Here is a 17078-nt window from a genome sequence, read left to right on the forward strand (position 1 = left end):
TAACACATACCCTGGATTCCAAACTGAGGTCATAACACCATTGAAACACACTCACTGATTTATTTCTGAAGTTTTCTCTGTAGTACAGCATTTTTCTACACCTGTTTGTCCTTTCTCATTAGCATTAAGAAAGTTCAATGTTAGTAAAGCATTACATAATCTATGTTTGGGGGTCTTTGTTCCCCCTGGCTGTTTATGAATCATTTCTTTTAAGGTGAGGTTAGATCTCTCCACCACCGCTTGTCCTGAAGGGTTGTAAGGTATAACAGTAACATGTTTTGTGTTATAATATTTGAAAAACTGTTCCAATTAGCTGGAGACATATGCCAGAGCATTGTCGGTTTTTACTTGTGCAGGTATACCCATAACAGCCATCACCTCTAAAAGGTGTGTGATAACAGATTCAGTCTTTTCAGAGCTGAGGGCAGTAACACATTGGAAAACTGAGAGGGTGTCTGTGGTATGATGTACATATTTCAAACTTCAAATTCTGGAAAGCGAAATACATCCATTTACCAAATTTCATTTCTGGGAATACTTTTGAGATTACTGTATGCTGGTAATGAAGTTTGATTATAGAATGAACAGGTGGGGCAGTTTCTTACTCTTTCCTTGGCTTGTTGCCAAGTGATAGAAGAGTCCTTCTTTAAGCCTTTGCTGTTAACATTGTATTTCTTATGAAATTCTGAACCTTCCAACACACTTCATATTAATAAACGATCAATCTCATGATTGCCTGTGTTAGAGGACTTGGCAGACCTGTATGGCTTCTGACATGTTTGCATTGTGGATTTGCATTCTCATAAGCTGGAGATTCTATATGGAGTCGCCTAGTATCTGAATCAGTTACCTGTATTTCTACTGCTCTAGACAGCCTTTGCAAAAACTGAGGGAAGTGTTCTCTCAGACCCTGTACCATCTTGGTATAGGTTTGCATTTTTTTCCTGGCTCAAGAACCTTATTCAAAGCATTCAAAACTGCTCTACTGCATAAAGATGGTGTATAGTTGTCAAATGCAGCTCGGTACTGAGGATCAGCATACTTGCCTTCATCTTATCTTGGGAAGCCTCAAAACCTTGCTTCAAACCTTGAAAGTTAGAGGGGCTTGGCTTCCTGTCCCCTCAAAAACCTCCATTGTATTTGGAAAAAACGGTCCAGCACCGCTGATATTAAATTACTGCAACATGTGCGTGTGATTTTATTCAATCTTGCCCTGAGTGCTTGGATTTCTGGAATCAAAAATTGTTTCAATGACTTAATAGGGTCTCTATGTCCTTTGAACTGGTCAGTCAAGCGCAATTCCAAGAATTTCATATTGTCCTTCCTAGAGGACTGAAAGGCATGTAAATTGCCTTCCAGAAACATCATTCTGTCTGCTAAATGGCCACTTTATTCTTGACACAGAATGAATTGTCCCTGGTAATTTGGTAACTTCCTCCTGGCTGGACTCTATTTTGGTCATAAATCCAGTGGACATTGAATTAAAAGTGTTTTGAAGGTTGTTCTGTTTTAGTGCCAAGTTATCCGCTATAGTGGCCAAATCCTCTTTTATCTGAAAATCCTGAATATTTGACTCTAATTTTTAATCATCTGCACAATTTCTCCAATGTCTGTGTTTTTAATTACTCTCTTCCATGTGATTATATGTATTAGGATGCTTACCATGAGCATTGTCTCCGAATAAATAATCCATGACATTGACAATAACATCTCTAACGTTCTGCAGTGTTAAATTATCTGCCATGGTATAATATAGGATGCTTGCCACCTGCAATTAGTTTGGGGAATGTTACATGCAGTTACCATCCTTGGCCAGCAGATGGGGGAGCTGTAACGTCAAATACAGTTCCTCTGGGAAATATCGGTATTTTTCCAAGTAACAGGTGAAAGATACTAAACAACAAAAGGGGATAAAAGGGATACAAATTGGGAAGGAAGAGCTCAAACTTTCACTGATTGCATATGATATGATAGTTTACATAAATGACCCAAAGAACTCTACCAGGGAACTCTTAGAGCCAATTAACACCTTCAGCAAAGTGGCAGGCTACAAGACCAACTCAAGAAAATCAGTAGCCCTACTATATACAGATGATAAAAGGGCTGAGAAAGAAATCAGAGAAACATCACGCTTTACAATTGCCATAAACAACATAAAATACCTTGGGGTAACACTACCCAAACAAGTGAAAGACCTGTTTCTCAAGACTTTGAATCTTTAAATAAAGAAATTAAAGAAGCCCTCAGAAAATGGAAAGATCTCCCATGCTCTTGGATAGGTAGGATCAATGTAGTAAAAATGGCAATCCTGCCAAAATCAATCACAGTTTCAATGCAATCCCCATTAAAATCCCAGCACAATTCTTCACAGACCTTGAAAGAACAATAATCAAATTTGTATGGAAAAACAAAACACCTAGGATAGCCAAAACAACTCTGTTCAACAAGGCAACATCTGGGGGCATCACCATCCCTGACATCAAGCTCTCTTATAGAGCTATAGTCCTGAAAACAGCTTGGTATTGGCACAAAAATGGACAGGTAGACCAATGGAATCAAATTGAAAACACTGATTTAACCCACACACATATGAACATCTGATGTTTGACAAAGAATCTAAAAATATACAATGAAATAAAGAAAGCATCTTCAACAAATGGTGCTGGCATAACTGGAGGCTGGCATGTAGAAGAATGGGGATCGATCCATGTTTATCGCCATGCACAAAACTTAAGTCCAAATGGATCAAAGACCTCAACATAAATCCAGCCACACTGAACTTCTTGGAAGAGAAAGTGGGTGGTACCCTTGAATGAATTGGTACAAGAGACGACTTCCTGAACATAACACTAGTAGCACAGACAGTGAGATCAACAATTAATAAATGGGACCTCCTGAAACTGAGAAGCTTCTGTAAGGCAAAGGACACAGTAAGTAAGACAAACAGGCAGCCCAAGAATAGGAAAAAATATTCACTAATCCCACATCTGACTGTGGGTTGATCTCAAAAATTTACAAAGAACTCAAAAGCAAATCTGCAAAACACCAAAGGATCCAATTAAAAAGTGGGCTGCAGAACTAAATAGAGAATTTTCAATAAAGGAGTCTAAAATGGCTGAGAGACACTTGAGAAAGCTCAACATCCTTAGCCATCCGGGAAACGCAAGTCAAAACAACTCTGAGATACCATTTCACTCCCGTCAGAATGGGTAAAATAAAAAACACCAATGACAATTTATGCTGGAGTGGATGTGATGAAAGGGGAACACTCCTCCATTGCTGGTGGGAGTGCCAACTTGTTCAGCCACTTTGGAAATCATTGTGGAGATCATCAGAAAAAGGGTAATAAACCTACCACAAGACCCACCAATTCCAATCTTAGGCATATATCCAAAAGATGCCCATTCATACAACAAGGATGTCTGTTCCACTATGTTCATAACAGCATTACTTGTAATAGCTAGAACTTGGAAGCAATCTAGATGCCCCTCAATCAAGAGTGGATAGAGAAAATGTGGTACATTTACACAATGTGGTACTAGTCAACAGAAAAAAACAATGGAATCCTGAGATTTCCAGGCAAATGGATGACACTAGAAGAAATCATCCTGAGTGAGATAACGCAGTCACAAAAAGAGAAACATGGCATGTAGTCTCTCATATATGGATTTTAGACGTAGATCTGGGGAGTGCCAACCTATAATCCCATGGCCAGAGAATCTGGGAACCAGAAACTTCATTCAGTGGCTGGTGGAAGAAGAGGGAGACTCCCACAGCTAAGCACTGAGATGAACTCAAGAAAGCCAGTAACAGAGAGGGAGGACTGATGACCAAAGGGATTAAGACTGGGCTGGTTTAACCCCCAGAAACAGCTGACATGACAAGGGTTAACTCTTGAATCCCAGACTGATGCCTGGGAATCCAGCATGGGACTGATCAAGACACGCTGAATGTGGGTGTCAGTAAGGGGGCCTAGGTAATCTACTGAGCCTTGGGCAGTAGATCAGTATTCATCCCAAGTATACACATGGACTTTGGACTCCCAAAAACGTGAGATGCAGTCTCACCCTGAACTTTTGGGGGAGGGTCTAGGCCCAGCCCTAGATGAAATGAAAGACTATGGACACCCCCATGGAGGGCCTCACACTCCCTGGGGAAATGAGGGTTTAAAGGGGTGTTTGTGGGAAGGGCATGGGAGGAGGGGAGGAAAAGGGAGAGGGACCTGGAACTGACTTGTGAAGCAACCTTGTTTCTAATCAAAATTTAAACTTAAAACTAAATAACAATTATAATAAAGAATTGAAAAAGAATAAGTAAATCAAAAAAAGAAAGATATTAAACAGCTTGCACAGAAATTTATCAAGCAGATTCAGGGAGGGCAAAGCCTGTGCAGATTGGGAGACCCTTGGCCAGATAAATATTTGTTTTTTCAATGACAGTATACAAACACTACTGAATCTGTTTAAAGGTTTTCTTCTCTGGACTGTTTTCCTGGTGCTGCAATCTACTCTGACCATTTGAGCCAAAGCTTACCGGCCACGCAGCTCTGCACATGGCACTGGTGACTCAAGTCCCCAGGCACCTGCAGAGAGTTCATCCCTCACCATAGCCTGCCTGAAAAGCTGTGTCTGGCTTCCTGTTGGTATTTTGGAAGAATTTTAAAGCTTTCTCAGTTCCTATGTGGAAATGTGTGCATCCAAGTTGGATTCTATATGTAAAAGAATTTTCTTTGGGTTGTTATGTCACAAATATGACATGGAAACACATTGTTAATTTTGAAATCTAGACCTTTACCTTAGGTTTGCTTTCAAGTTCGTATACCTTAAATTAACCCATAGTTTAGTAATCTGCATTCTACCATGGTGCTGTTAACTCTGTCCCATCTGAGTGTCTGCCTCATTGGGTCTGGCTGGCATCCAATGAGCCTCGACTATACTCTTCTTCCCTTTGCCCAGAGGTCCCACCTATATCTCCTGCCCAGCTATTGGCGCTATTACAGCAATCACAGCAACACATCTTCACGCAGTGTACAACAATTACGAAACATAGGCGGGTCTCTGACAGGTGGAGGCTGGCACCATTCATGACTTTACATTTCATGTATCTGTTAAAACCAAACTTAACACTGACTGAGTATCTGCTGAGTTTCTAGACAGTGGGACAGAAGGGTGCTGTGTAAAACAGACAACAAACCATCGAAAACACAGGCAGTGTGAAAGCAAAAGCCTGGAAAAAACCACCCATCAGTATGGAAAACTGAGAGAGGTAGACGATCTACTGCCATTACACAAATCCAGCAAACCTATTTCTAAGTGGAAAAGGCCAGGAGAACTCATTCACAAGCGTAAACATTGTCAGTACATATGCCCCAAAGTGGTTAATGTAGTTATGTAAGGGCATATTGACAGAAAATTCAGGGAATGTTTGTCTGTCTTACAGTATAGTGGCTTCATGGATGCTTACTCCCATGAGATCTCAACAAGACACGCGATAGTAAGCAGATATTACTGTATACCCACTGTACCTCCATACATCATTTTTAAAAGATTTTTCAATTTAAAATAGAAAACCTTGCTTCACATGCCGATCCCAACTCCCTCTCCATCCCCTCCTCCCCCGCACACCCTGCCAGGACCCCCCAGTCCCTCACCCTATCTCCTTTCCCATGCACAGGGATGGTGGGGCCTTCCATGGAGGATCTTGAGAGTTTCTCATTTCATCAGGGCAGGGCCGAGGTCATCCCGCAAGAGTTCAGGCTGTGACAGCATCCCTCATTGTGGTGTGGGCAGCCAAAATCCATTTGTATGCCAGGAATAAATATTACCCAAAGTTCCATAGATTACAGCTGACCTGAGCAAGTGGGAGCTCATGGACCCCAGTTTGACAATTGGGGAACCAACATAGGACCAAACCAGGCCCCCTGAATTTGGGAGTCAGTTGGAGGCCTGGGCAGTCTATGGGACTTTGAAGTGGAACCAGTGTCTATCCCTAGTGTACAAATGGACTTTGGGAGCCCATTCCACATAGAGGGACACTCTCTCAGCCTAGATACATGGGGGAGGGCCTGGATTCTGCCACAAATGATGTGACAGACCCCACTTGAGAGGACTCACCCACCCTGGAGATTAGATGGAGGGAGTATAGGATGAAAGGGCTGGTGGGGGGAATGTGAGGAAAGGAGGGAGAGGGAAATGCGATTGGTATGTAAAATAAGATTGTTTTTAATTTAACTAAAATCAATTTAAAAAAGAACACTTGAGAAAAGATAAAAAAGAAAAATGAAGTAAATCAAGTGTGGTGAATACTTTATATGAAAATAAAGTACACAGCGAGTGATAATTTACTCTGTCATTTTCTCTAACTGCCATTTGTGTGTCTGATGTCTTATGTCTGCTCTGAGCACTGTCCTCTTACCAGGTCCAACTCCAGAGCCTCCTACAGCAGGAAGACATGCAAATAAGGCTCCTCTGTGCCCATGAAAGCCAGCCCTGCCCTGACCTGGCAGCTCTGGCAGAGGAGCCCCGATCTGGATTCCTGGGTCCTTCCATTCTGGGATCAGCACTTAACACAGGCCACTCGCCATGGACTCGGGGCTTATTTGACTTTGTCTTGTTGTTATTTTAAAAGGTAACTAGTAGAGAGGAGATACCGTTTGTTGTGTGGACATGAGAAAGAGAAACATTAGCTTCTATGACAGTTTTCTGACTAGAATTCTCTATTTGCAGATGTCCAGTGTGAGGTCCAGCTCGTGGAGTCTGGGGGAGGCTTAGCGCAGCCTGGAAAGTCCCTGAAACTCTCCTGTGCAGCCTCCGGATTCACCTTCAGTGACTACTGGATGAGCTGAGTGCGCCAGGCTCCAGGAAAGGGGCTGGAGTGGGTTGCATACATTAGTTACAGCAGTAGTTACATTCACTATGCCGACGCGGTGAAGGGCCGGTTCACCATCTCCAGAGACAATGCCCAGAACACCCTGTTCCTGCAAATGAACAGCCTCAAGTCTGAGGACACAGCCATGTATTACTGTGCAAGAGACACAGTGAGCGAACGCTGCTGAGAGCTCAGACATAAACCTCCATGTAGGAAACTTGGAACCAGCAGGGGGCGCTGAGAGCACAGAAAGCTCTGGTCACATAGGAGCCTGTTCAGACAGGCAAACCGGGCTGGACTCCTCTCTGTCTGGGCTTCCTCTCCACACCACACTCAGTGCTTCTCTCTACAGTTGTAATGTGTAGTAATTCAACAAGATCCCAAATATCTATTCAATTATACATTTTCCATTGGAATCAGTGTTTTTTTAATTTATTTTACTGTTTCTCACCTTTTTGCCTTTATGCCTTTTACTCCTCTCTTCCTCTCTCGTCTCCATCTTCCTCTCTCCCTCTACAGCCCCCTCTGTTCTTTTGGCCTTCCGTCTTTATCTGTCTCATTTATGTACGTGTGTGTGTGTGTGTGTGTGTGTGTGTGTGTGTGTGTGTGTGTGTTAGGGAGAGATATTACATATCTGTAGCGCTGACCAGTCCCGTATAGCTGTGTTACGGGTACGTACTGTGTCTCCCTACAATTCCCCAAAGAGTGAGGGTCTCCTCTCCCTCACTATGTTTATCCACTGTATGTTCTAGGTACATGTGAACACACCCACACGGGAGTCATCAACGCTACAGATATTTAAAACTCTCCCTACGTGTGTGTAAGTTTGTGTGTGAGTATGTATGTTTGCATGTGTGTGCAAGTATGCTTGTGTGTGTATGTGTACAAGTGTGCGTATGCACATGTGTGTGTGTGTATGTATCCATGTGTGTGTGTGTACATATGTTTCTCTCTATCAGTCTGCTCATATTATCTGAGACAAGCTCTATAACTGTGCCTGGAATTGACCAACTGACCAGCCTGTTTGGTCGGTGAGTCCAAGTGATTATGCTGTCCCCATTTCACGTAGATGCAATAACTTGTTCACTGCTGCCAAATCTAAGTTCTGACGCACAGTAAGTGAATAGTAAATACTGTGAGCTCAGACACAAACCTCTGTGCCAGGTTGCTGCGGATCAGCAGGGGGCGCAGTGGACACACTGAATTTAGAGAGACCTTCCCCCTACACATGCGCATACCCAGAGGAAGGCTCCAGGGTAATGAAGGTCTTGAATGCAACTCCGTGAAACAGAACAGTTTTCCAAGGAACCTCCTGGTACTTATGTAGTGATCTTTCAAGAGTCTGAATACTAAACAGTGTTGTCATTGGCTGTGCCATATTTAACAGCAAGATGCCCTCTTATCTAAAAGCAAACAGCAGAGCATCGCTCAACACAGAACAGACTTTGTTGTGGGTACCAGGATCATATCCAGAAGATGCTATGGGTACCAGGATCATATCCAGAAGATGCTATGGGTACCAGGATCATATCCAGAAGACGCTGTGGGTACCAGGATCAGATCCAGATGACGATGTAGGTACCAGGATCAGATGCAGAAGATGCTGTGGGTACCAGGATCAGATCCAGAAGATGTTGTGGGTACCAGGATCAGACGCAGAAGATGCTTTTGGAACCTTGCTAGTGTGAAGTCCTTAGACAGGCAAGAAAACAAACAAGATGTCAAAAGATGTCAGGGTCTCACAAACCCCGATGACCTCACACAAAGCATGAGTATCAGACCAAAGGCTGATCCAGCTACCAAACTGTAAGATACGTGGGGTGTCACCAATAGGAACTGAGCACTGAGGCCACAACGCATGTAGTTAGTTGTGGCTGCTGAACCACGGTTTGCGGCAGGCAACATGTAATCAACCCGCTAATTGAGGTGTCTCTGTGACAGTAGCGGGAATAAACAGGGCATCTCCATCGTCCTTCCTAAGGCTCCGGAAAGGCAGAGCAAAAGGAATGGAAGGAAGGGTGGCTGTGAAGGTGTATTACAACCCTTCAGTATTGAGGGAGGGTTCTTGAGGCCCCACCCCTCCCTGAAGGGCTTATGTCAATTAACTGTGGCTGAAGGAAGGTATCACTTTCTTCAGTAGCATAACCACATGTAAGCTCCTGTGCTGGGGGGAAGAACCTCCTGCCCACACTCATGCAGCTGACCATAATGAAACTCAGTGGACCATGTACAAGAAGGACATGGACACAAGAGAGAGCAAAGGGTTTCAGAGGTAGAGGGGAGCGGAGAATTTTTAAATGACCTAATTTCACTGTATACAAATGTGAAACTGTCAAAAATACTTTAAACAGATAGACATTTTAACAGAGCTATGCCACTGCCCCTGCCCCTCACCCCTTCTGGGAAAGCTGCATATCACTTGGTTTGTAATTCTCATCTTCCTTCTCTTGCTTTATTTCTATTCTCATTCCAGTAATCACACTGAATTTCGTTGCTCTGTGTAATTCTTCTCTCACTGAGCCCCAAGCTTTCTGCCCATAACTCCTTCTTACCTGGTACTCCTGCAAACCTCACATGTAGACCTTTTAGTGAAATCCCAGACTCGGAGCCCCGCTCGGACTTTTCTCCTGGTTATTGTATGCTTGCCAACAGAATGAGGTTCTCGTTTTCTGTACCTTTACCAAGTCACTTGTTGGTAGGACCTTCTGGAAGACAAAACTAAAAGCTAATAAATGTGTACCTTCTGTAAGGAAAGTACTCATCCTTGGAGGGAAATGGAAGGGAAGAGGATATGGGGTAATGGAAGACTGTCTGATGCAGGGGATGTCAGGGAGAATTGATTCTGTGCTTCTGCAGTTATTTATATAGAAGTTCAGCAAGGGGAGGAAAGAGTCCTTGGGGTACACTGTCCCCCAGTCCTCTCTCTGTTCCAGTGTCGCTGTAGAGCTTAGCACACAGAAAGACAGCTGCACAAGGTGTAGGAGTGAATGCCACAAAGCTACCCGCCCAACAGGGCGGGGTCAAGGTAGAGATAAAAGGAAGGGAAAGGAAAAGGGGCTTCCCTTTTTCTGTTGGAAGCCAGCCACGCTTCTGACTCCTGGTCAGTGCGACTCTCTCTCTCTGGTAAATACATATATTGTTTTCCCTATATAGTATCGAGTATCGTTATATCTGGTGACAGAAGTGGCTTGGAATTACAGCCCACGCCTTGGAAAACACCTGAAATCGACATCCTCCGAGGTGAGTGCTAATTTGCACTTCAGCGGAGCACGCTCCCGCCCGGAGCCGCGGTCTCTGCTGCATCCAGAGCCACTGCAGCCCGAGCGTGCATCCGCCACACAGCCATCCCCCACAGCTCACCACGGCGAGAGAGGACCCTCCACCACACTCTCGCCTCGTGCTGTTCCAGCCGGTGGCCGGAGACCCCGCCCAGTCTGCCGCTGAGCGTACCCGCCACCGAAGCAGTCCACCGAAGCAGTCCACCACAGCGCGCGCGCTGAGCTGAACCTGCAGCTGAACCGCGAGAGAGCTGTTTCTCCTTCCCCGCAAGACCGCCGCCGCCACCGCCGGCGTCCCCGCCACCGGCACCTGCAGCGCGCCCAGCAGCAGCAGTTATCAGCACACAGTTATCTCAAAAGTCATAGAAATGAATACGACTCGAGTGTGTAGTGAGAACAGGCCCTGCTTCAGTGGATCTCGCCCCATCAAGGGAAGGAAGCCAGAGTGGAAAACGTAGGCTCTCATCTGATGACTGGAGTATGAAGTGGTCTCACTGCTCAGCAAGATGACCAGGACACTCTCCAATATGTGTGAACATTTCTGTCACTTGCTCTCATACAGAGATCAGCCATCACTCCCTCAGACGATGTCTTGTAAAAACAGTGTAAAGACTCTAATGTCCAATGTTTGGGATTCTGCTGCAGGATTTCCCGGTTGTAGCATACGGGTGAATGCGATTATTCGTTTATTTCATATTTGAAAGTTTCCATAATTGGTAGAACTATGTTATATGCCAAATCCAAACTGACAGTCTTCTTGTAGCTGCCCTTTGAAAGTCACAGCCTAAAACCCCGCGTCGCCCAGTTAAGATACCACAATTTCTTCTTGAATCCCTTACAAGGGCTATTCACCCAAGAGGCGCATGGACAGCCCCGCGCATGAGTTCATAATTTTGTGGTGATTTTGATGCATCCAATTGTCCCTAAGAACATCGCTGTGACTTTTTTCTCCAGAGTTTCCAACTGTAGGAAGACGGTTCTTTGGTCCATTTTCCCCTCAATATATGCTTTTATTTAAATTAGAAACATGAATGCTTCACATGTCAATCCCAGCTCCCTCTCCCACCCCCCCCCTCCCTTGTCCCTCCACTAGCTCCCCTCCAGCCTCCCACCCAGTTCCCACATCATTCCCCAGGGAGGGTGAGGCCCTCCTTGGGGGGGGATTTCCACAGTCTGTCATTTCATCCAGGGCAGGACCTAGGCCCTTCCCCATGTGTCAAGGCTGAGAGAGCATCCCTCTATGTGGAATGGGTTCCCAAAGTTCATTCATACGCCATGGTAAACACTGATCTACTATCTAAGGCCCCAGAGATTTCTGAGGGCTCCTCACTGACACTACAATCATGGAGTCTGTATCAGTCACCTGTTGGCCTCTCCATCTGGGGTTCAAGAGCTCATCCTTGTCCAGTCAGCTGTCTTTGTGGGTTTCACCAGCATGGTCTTGACCCCTTTGCTCATCACTCCTCCATCTCTGTCACTGGGTTCCAGGAGTTCAGTTCAGCATTTAGCTGTGGGTAGCTGTCTCTGCTTCCATCGGTCACTGGATGAAGGTTCTAGAATGGCATATAAGGTAGTTATCAATCTCATTATCAAGGAGGGGCCATTAATGTTGTCTCTGCACTATTGCTTAGTTTGCCAGTTGGTGTTATCCTTGTAGATCTCTGGAAATCTCACTAGTGCCGGCTCTCTCCTCAAACCTATAATGACTCCATCTATTATGGTATCTCTCATCCTGCTCTCCTCTATTCTTATCTTGACTCAACCTTCCTGCTCCCCCACGCCTTCTTTTCCCCTCCTCTTATACTCTTCTCTTTTTCCTGGCTCCCTTTCCCCTCCCCAGATGTTCCCAATCTGCTCAGGAGATCTTGGCTCATTCTACTTCTCTGGGGTATCATGCATCTCTCTTGGGAACCTCCCTGTTTCCCAGACTCACTGGTGCTGGGATTGTAAGCTGACACTCCCCTGATCCATATATAAAATCCATATATGAGTGACTATATACCATGTTTGTCTTTTTGTGACTGGGTTACCTCACTCAGCATGGTTTCTTCTAGTGCCATCCATTTGCCTGCAAATTTCAAGATTCCATTGTTTTTTTCTGCTGAATAGTACTCCATTGTGTAAATGTACCACATTTTCTCTATCCACTCTTCAGTTGTGGAGCATGTAGGTTGCTTCCAGGTTCTGGCTATTACACATAATGCTGCTATGAACATAGTGGAACAGACATCCTTGTTGTATGAATGGGCATCTTATGGGTATATGCCTAAGAGTGGAATTGCTGGGTCTTGTGGTAGACTGATTCCCATTTTCCTGAGGAATCTCCTCACTGGCTTCCAAAGTGGCTGTACGAGTTGTGTTTCTTATTAGTCTGTTATGGGCTTTGTTAGATATAGCACTCTTGTACATCAGGGTACTTTAAAAAATTTTAAATAGTAAAGGAACCGTGTGTATGAGTACCAAAAGGTGGAGAGGTATCTAGAACTTTCATTCTGGCACCCTACTCTGGTGTCCCTCCATCAGTCCAGTCCTATCACCTCTCCAGGACATGACACTCTAACCTGATTGGGTGAGACTAAACATGAAGAGCCTTCAGATGGGTTCTCCATGAGGCAATACTGTTTGGTCCTCATTTCCAATTGAGGAATTCATTCTGTGATGAGATGACTGTCTTTATGGTGATTGAGAGAGTAACTGAATTGTGTCATTTCTGTTATTGTAGCATTCCAAGGATAGTTTCCAGGCTAGAAACTAACTGCACTTCTTCATGTCACATCTTGTGTCCTTCTAGGGGAGGGATCTACCTGCCATCAGAGAAGGTCTCCTGGTCTCATTTATGTGGTTAGCAGAGGAATAAACTCTGAGTAGACTCAGGAAACACCCTTGCTGGCCTGTCTGCACTTACTCCCCAGCTCTGCATAACTAATTTGTTTTCATTTTTCCTCTTGCTCTCTCATGACAAGCATATTTAACAATGTTGCTGATCATGAGAATCTGATGCAGTATTGGACTGTTTCCCTCTATGTTAACTTTGACAGAACATGATTTCTAATTGGTGATTCTCACCCCCATATAGGGATTGCTTCGAAATGTTTGTAGACTGTTTTATACTCTCTCAGCTATCCTGCACAGGTCAAGAAGGTTGTCCTTGGAATCTTGTGTGACTAGGACGCATCAGAGCAACCATAAGATGGAGTTCTGTGGAGGATGGAAGCTTTGTCTATTCTTGGGAAATCCAGTGTATCCCCACAGAAGTCATCCCTATGAAAACAGCATGAGTCCAACTAGTTCAAATTCAACAGCAATACAACATTTATACCACTCTTGGTCTTTCTGTTGATGGTTTACCAAAATGCACAGATAAGGAAACCCTCTTTACTTTCTATCCTGACTCTGTGTTTTATATTTGAACAAGAGAGTTCATGATGGTGTCGACACTTTAAGGTGCACAGACAATAATGCTATAACACTGCGTCTTGGAGGACAAGGCAACTCTGTCAACCTTTACTTGGTGCAGGAGACATTTCCTGAGCATCATGTGATTTGCTGATAAAGTCCCAAATGATAAAGAAGGATAATGATAAACTGTAAGGATAAATTACAGAAGGAAAATAAATGTACCGGAAGGAAAACAAACATTCCAGTCAACTCTTAGCCTGAGGATGTTCAAGTATGTGAGAGGTGCCAGGTCAGATAGAGAAAATTGGATTTGCTACTCACAGAACCTTGTTTACACAACTTGATGGCTCTATTCTGGGATTTTTAAAAGTGTTTAAAGGAGATAATCTCCCTTTGTTGATGTCATTGTTATTTTGATGAAAATACTCTGATTGTAGCCATGCTATCAATGGCAAAATTACTTCACTCTTGAAATTCAGGCTTTGTAAAGCCAGAATGTGTGTTCTAAATAAAAACAAAACAAAACAAAAACAAGCATATATAAACTGAACTTATTGAATTCAGACATATCAGAGTTATAACAGAGTTCAAAACCAAGAAGGTTCTAAGTTGTCTTGCTGCTTCTAAGAACAAAATAAGTATGTTAGGTGGAGGGGTCCATTCGACGTCAATCAGTGTCAATCTAGAACTTGTGACAAAAGAAATCCAATTTCATGGAGCAGAAGAATGAGCACACAGTGCTCTCAATGACATGAAGAGGCCTCTTACAATCCCAGCTTGGAATGACACTGCTCTGGCCTCAGTGGTATCTGAGCCGGAATTCAGCTTGTTGCCAAAGTAGCAATTTCCACACTCTGAGGATTCCACAGCCTGACAGTCAGCTCCACTTCTAACTCTAAATTAAAATAAGTACTAACACCAAAAACACTTCAGATATAAAAACTTGCCTATAAACAAAACAATAAATTATATTTATTATAAAAGGTAATGTGACTCCCCACAAATATATGGACACAACTTCCACCAAAGTATTTGGTGTGCTGTTAGGTACATCAAACTGAATTTTTAAAGGTGTTTCTGTTTGTCATGATGTTGTTGATTTATAGTTTATTCCTGTGATACACCATGAATATTTCCAGTCTCTTATGTTTCTGATATGTCATATATAATTTTGTGTATATGAATATATATGATATCGAGTCCCCAAAATATACCATTTTTTATTCACTAGAGAAGAATCATAACAATAGAGGTGGTCGTGATGAAGTTCTGGTAAAGGTATGGTGTTTTGCAGGGGCATCCTGAATCAGCACCAATTTATTTCCCAACAGTTCTTTTGAAAAGTTGACGAAGACTTTGCAAAACTGTGAAATGACAAAAGGGCACACAGATTGAATAATTCTGAGTGAGTCCCTAGGCTGGTCTCCTCTGTCATCTCATTCCAAGGCAGCTTCCTTCTTCTCCTGAGTTTCTGACACACTCAGAATGTGTTTGCAACACTGTGTATTGCACAGTAATAGACTGCAGAGTCCTCAGATGTCAGGCTCCTGAGCTCTATGTAGATTGTACTGACTGCAGTCAATATGACCTTGCCCTGTATCTTCTGATTATAGCCAGTTCCACCATTCCAAGGACCAATCCATCCAATCCACTTCAGGCCTTGCCCAGACCTCTGCTTCACCAAGATACTTCTGTTGCTAGTTAAGGTGTAGCAACAAGTCTTGCAGGACATCTTAACAAAGGACCCATGCCTCACCAGCTCAGATCCAGACTGCTGCATCTAGACCTGGGAGTGGACATCTGTGAATAGAAAAGCAGAGTGGATGTCACTGTCGCCTGAGTGCATGGCCCCTCCTGAAGTCTGGAACTCAGAGTCCTTACCTGTAGGTGCTGTCATCAGGAAGAGGATGATCCAGCTCCGTCCTATTGTGAGGAACTGTGTGCTCAGTGACTATGAAGAGGACACCGATCCTATGTTGGTGGTGGTGTGGACATCTCTGTATTTATCTCCATAGACTCACATGATTTGCATATTCATGAGCAGGGTGCTTCTTAGATAAGGACCTAGTCTAGCTGGAGCAGAAGGCAGTAGAGGACACCTGGGTCAGGCAGAAGGATGTTGAGCTTCAAATCCTCATTCTGTCTGAGAAAGGAGCCATTCCTGAGACCTGTGCAGAACCTGTGGATATAACCTGAGCATAATCCCTCAATTTGCAAACATAATACCAACCAAGCTATTAGTTCCTTTTCCTGACAAAATTGATTTAGAGGTGGTGGGAGCGATGAGGATAATTGTGAATGGAAATTTCAAAAACTCCTAAATTTGCAGAATTTGTACTTTCCTCTTATATATACTAACTGTTAAAGTTTTCTTTTTCAGCATGCTGGAGGTATCTGTTCCTTGTTGTTTTTACTCTTTAACTCCCTTTCTTTTGTCTATTTGTTTGAGTTCAATAGTGATAAAGAAATGTTGTGGAGTTGATTTGTAAGGCCTTGTATAAAACAACATAAATTTTTTATGTTGAGCAACTTAGTCAAGATAGTATTTGATACTAGGCAGATCATCAGTCCCAAAGAATAAATAAATGTGATGCTAATTAGAAAATTGAAACCAACTTATCTTTTCATATGACCTGAATATATATATACATATGTAATAAGAAATCAAAGATTACACAAGAAATTATAACAAATAAACAAACTAGTTAAAATGGTACTATAAATCAAGTTTAGGTATATTAAAACGAATCAAAAAAGAAAAAAAGACATAATGACATATACCTAGTCCCTCTGAACTCTTACTCCCAAACTCCTATCATTCTTATATCTAATAGCCATTTACATACACACACACATTTATGCATAAATACAAACATGCAGCATACTCAGTTTGTTCAGTGTTGCATGTACATAATTGCAGGACTGACCACTCTCACAATGGAATTTTGAAAATATTCACACAGCATAAATATTCTCATGAGCCCATATGCACATTTTCAGGTAACTCAGCAGTTACAAGAAGAGAAAAAATGAATTAAGTAGTAAATAATGCTTGATAGACTTTTTTCTAAACAATACTTCTATATGTTCATAGATATGAAAAGAATTTCCATTTTTGATTTTTATTGATTCACAAATTAAAACCACATGGGAATGCCAATCTCATATCTTATATAACATGTCATAAACAAGAGAAAACAATGGATGGTGCACATATCAGTGTATTTCATTGGTTTGTGTGTATATGAGTGTGGTGAGTCTGGTGTACACTCTTCATAAGTTCTCCCATTCAACCAATAGGCTATATATGAGAGACAGTAACATGTGTTGTTGAGAGGTCTGCACCAACATGTGCAACTATGGCAGAATTATTCCTAGGAGTAATGTTAAGAAAAGGAATTCACTATGAAGCTGACAGTGTTTTGTGGGGTGTGAGAATTAAGGAGTTAATTGGATGATTGGCTTACTATTATCATCAAAATAAATGCAAAAATGATTAAAGACACAATAAAATGATTAAGAAGTGATGGAGAA

At 42.9% G+C, this 17078-nt stretch overlaps 1 long non-coding RNA gene and 1 gene segment (V, D, J or C); one reads left to right on the top strand and one right to left on the bottom strand.

Moving 5' to 3' along the window:
- Window positions 1–17078, top strand: part of LOC106021008 — a gene marked incomplete in the record, with an annotated part of 314407 nt that overhangs the window by 73528 nt on the left and 223801 nt on the right.
- Window positions 14495–15711, bottom strand: LOC121139219. The gene is made up of 2 exons (XR_005876066.1): window positions 15426–15711; window positions 14495–15344 (listed from the first exon to the last, which is right to left on the bottom strand). It is a non-coding gene; the product is annotated as an uncharacterized LOC121139219 (long non-coding RNA).

The sequence above is a fragment of the Mesocricetus auratus genome, unplaced genomic scaffold, assembly GCF_017639785.1.
Source record: "Mesocricetus auratus isolate SY011 unplaced genomic scaffold, BCM_Maur_2.0 Super-Scaffold_15014, whole genome shotgun sequence".
Classification (NCBI taxonomy): domain Eukaryota; kingdom Metazoa; phylum Chordata; class Mammalia; order Rodentia; family Cricetidae; genus Mesocricetus; species Mesocricetus auratus.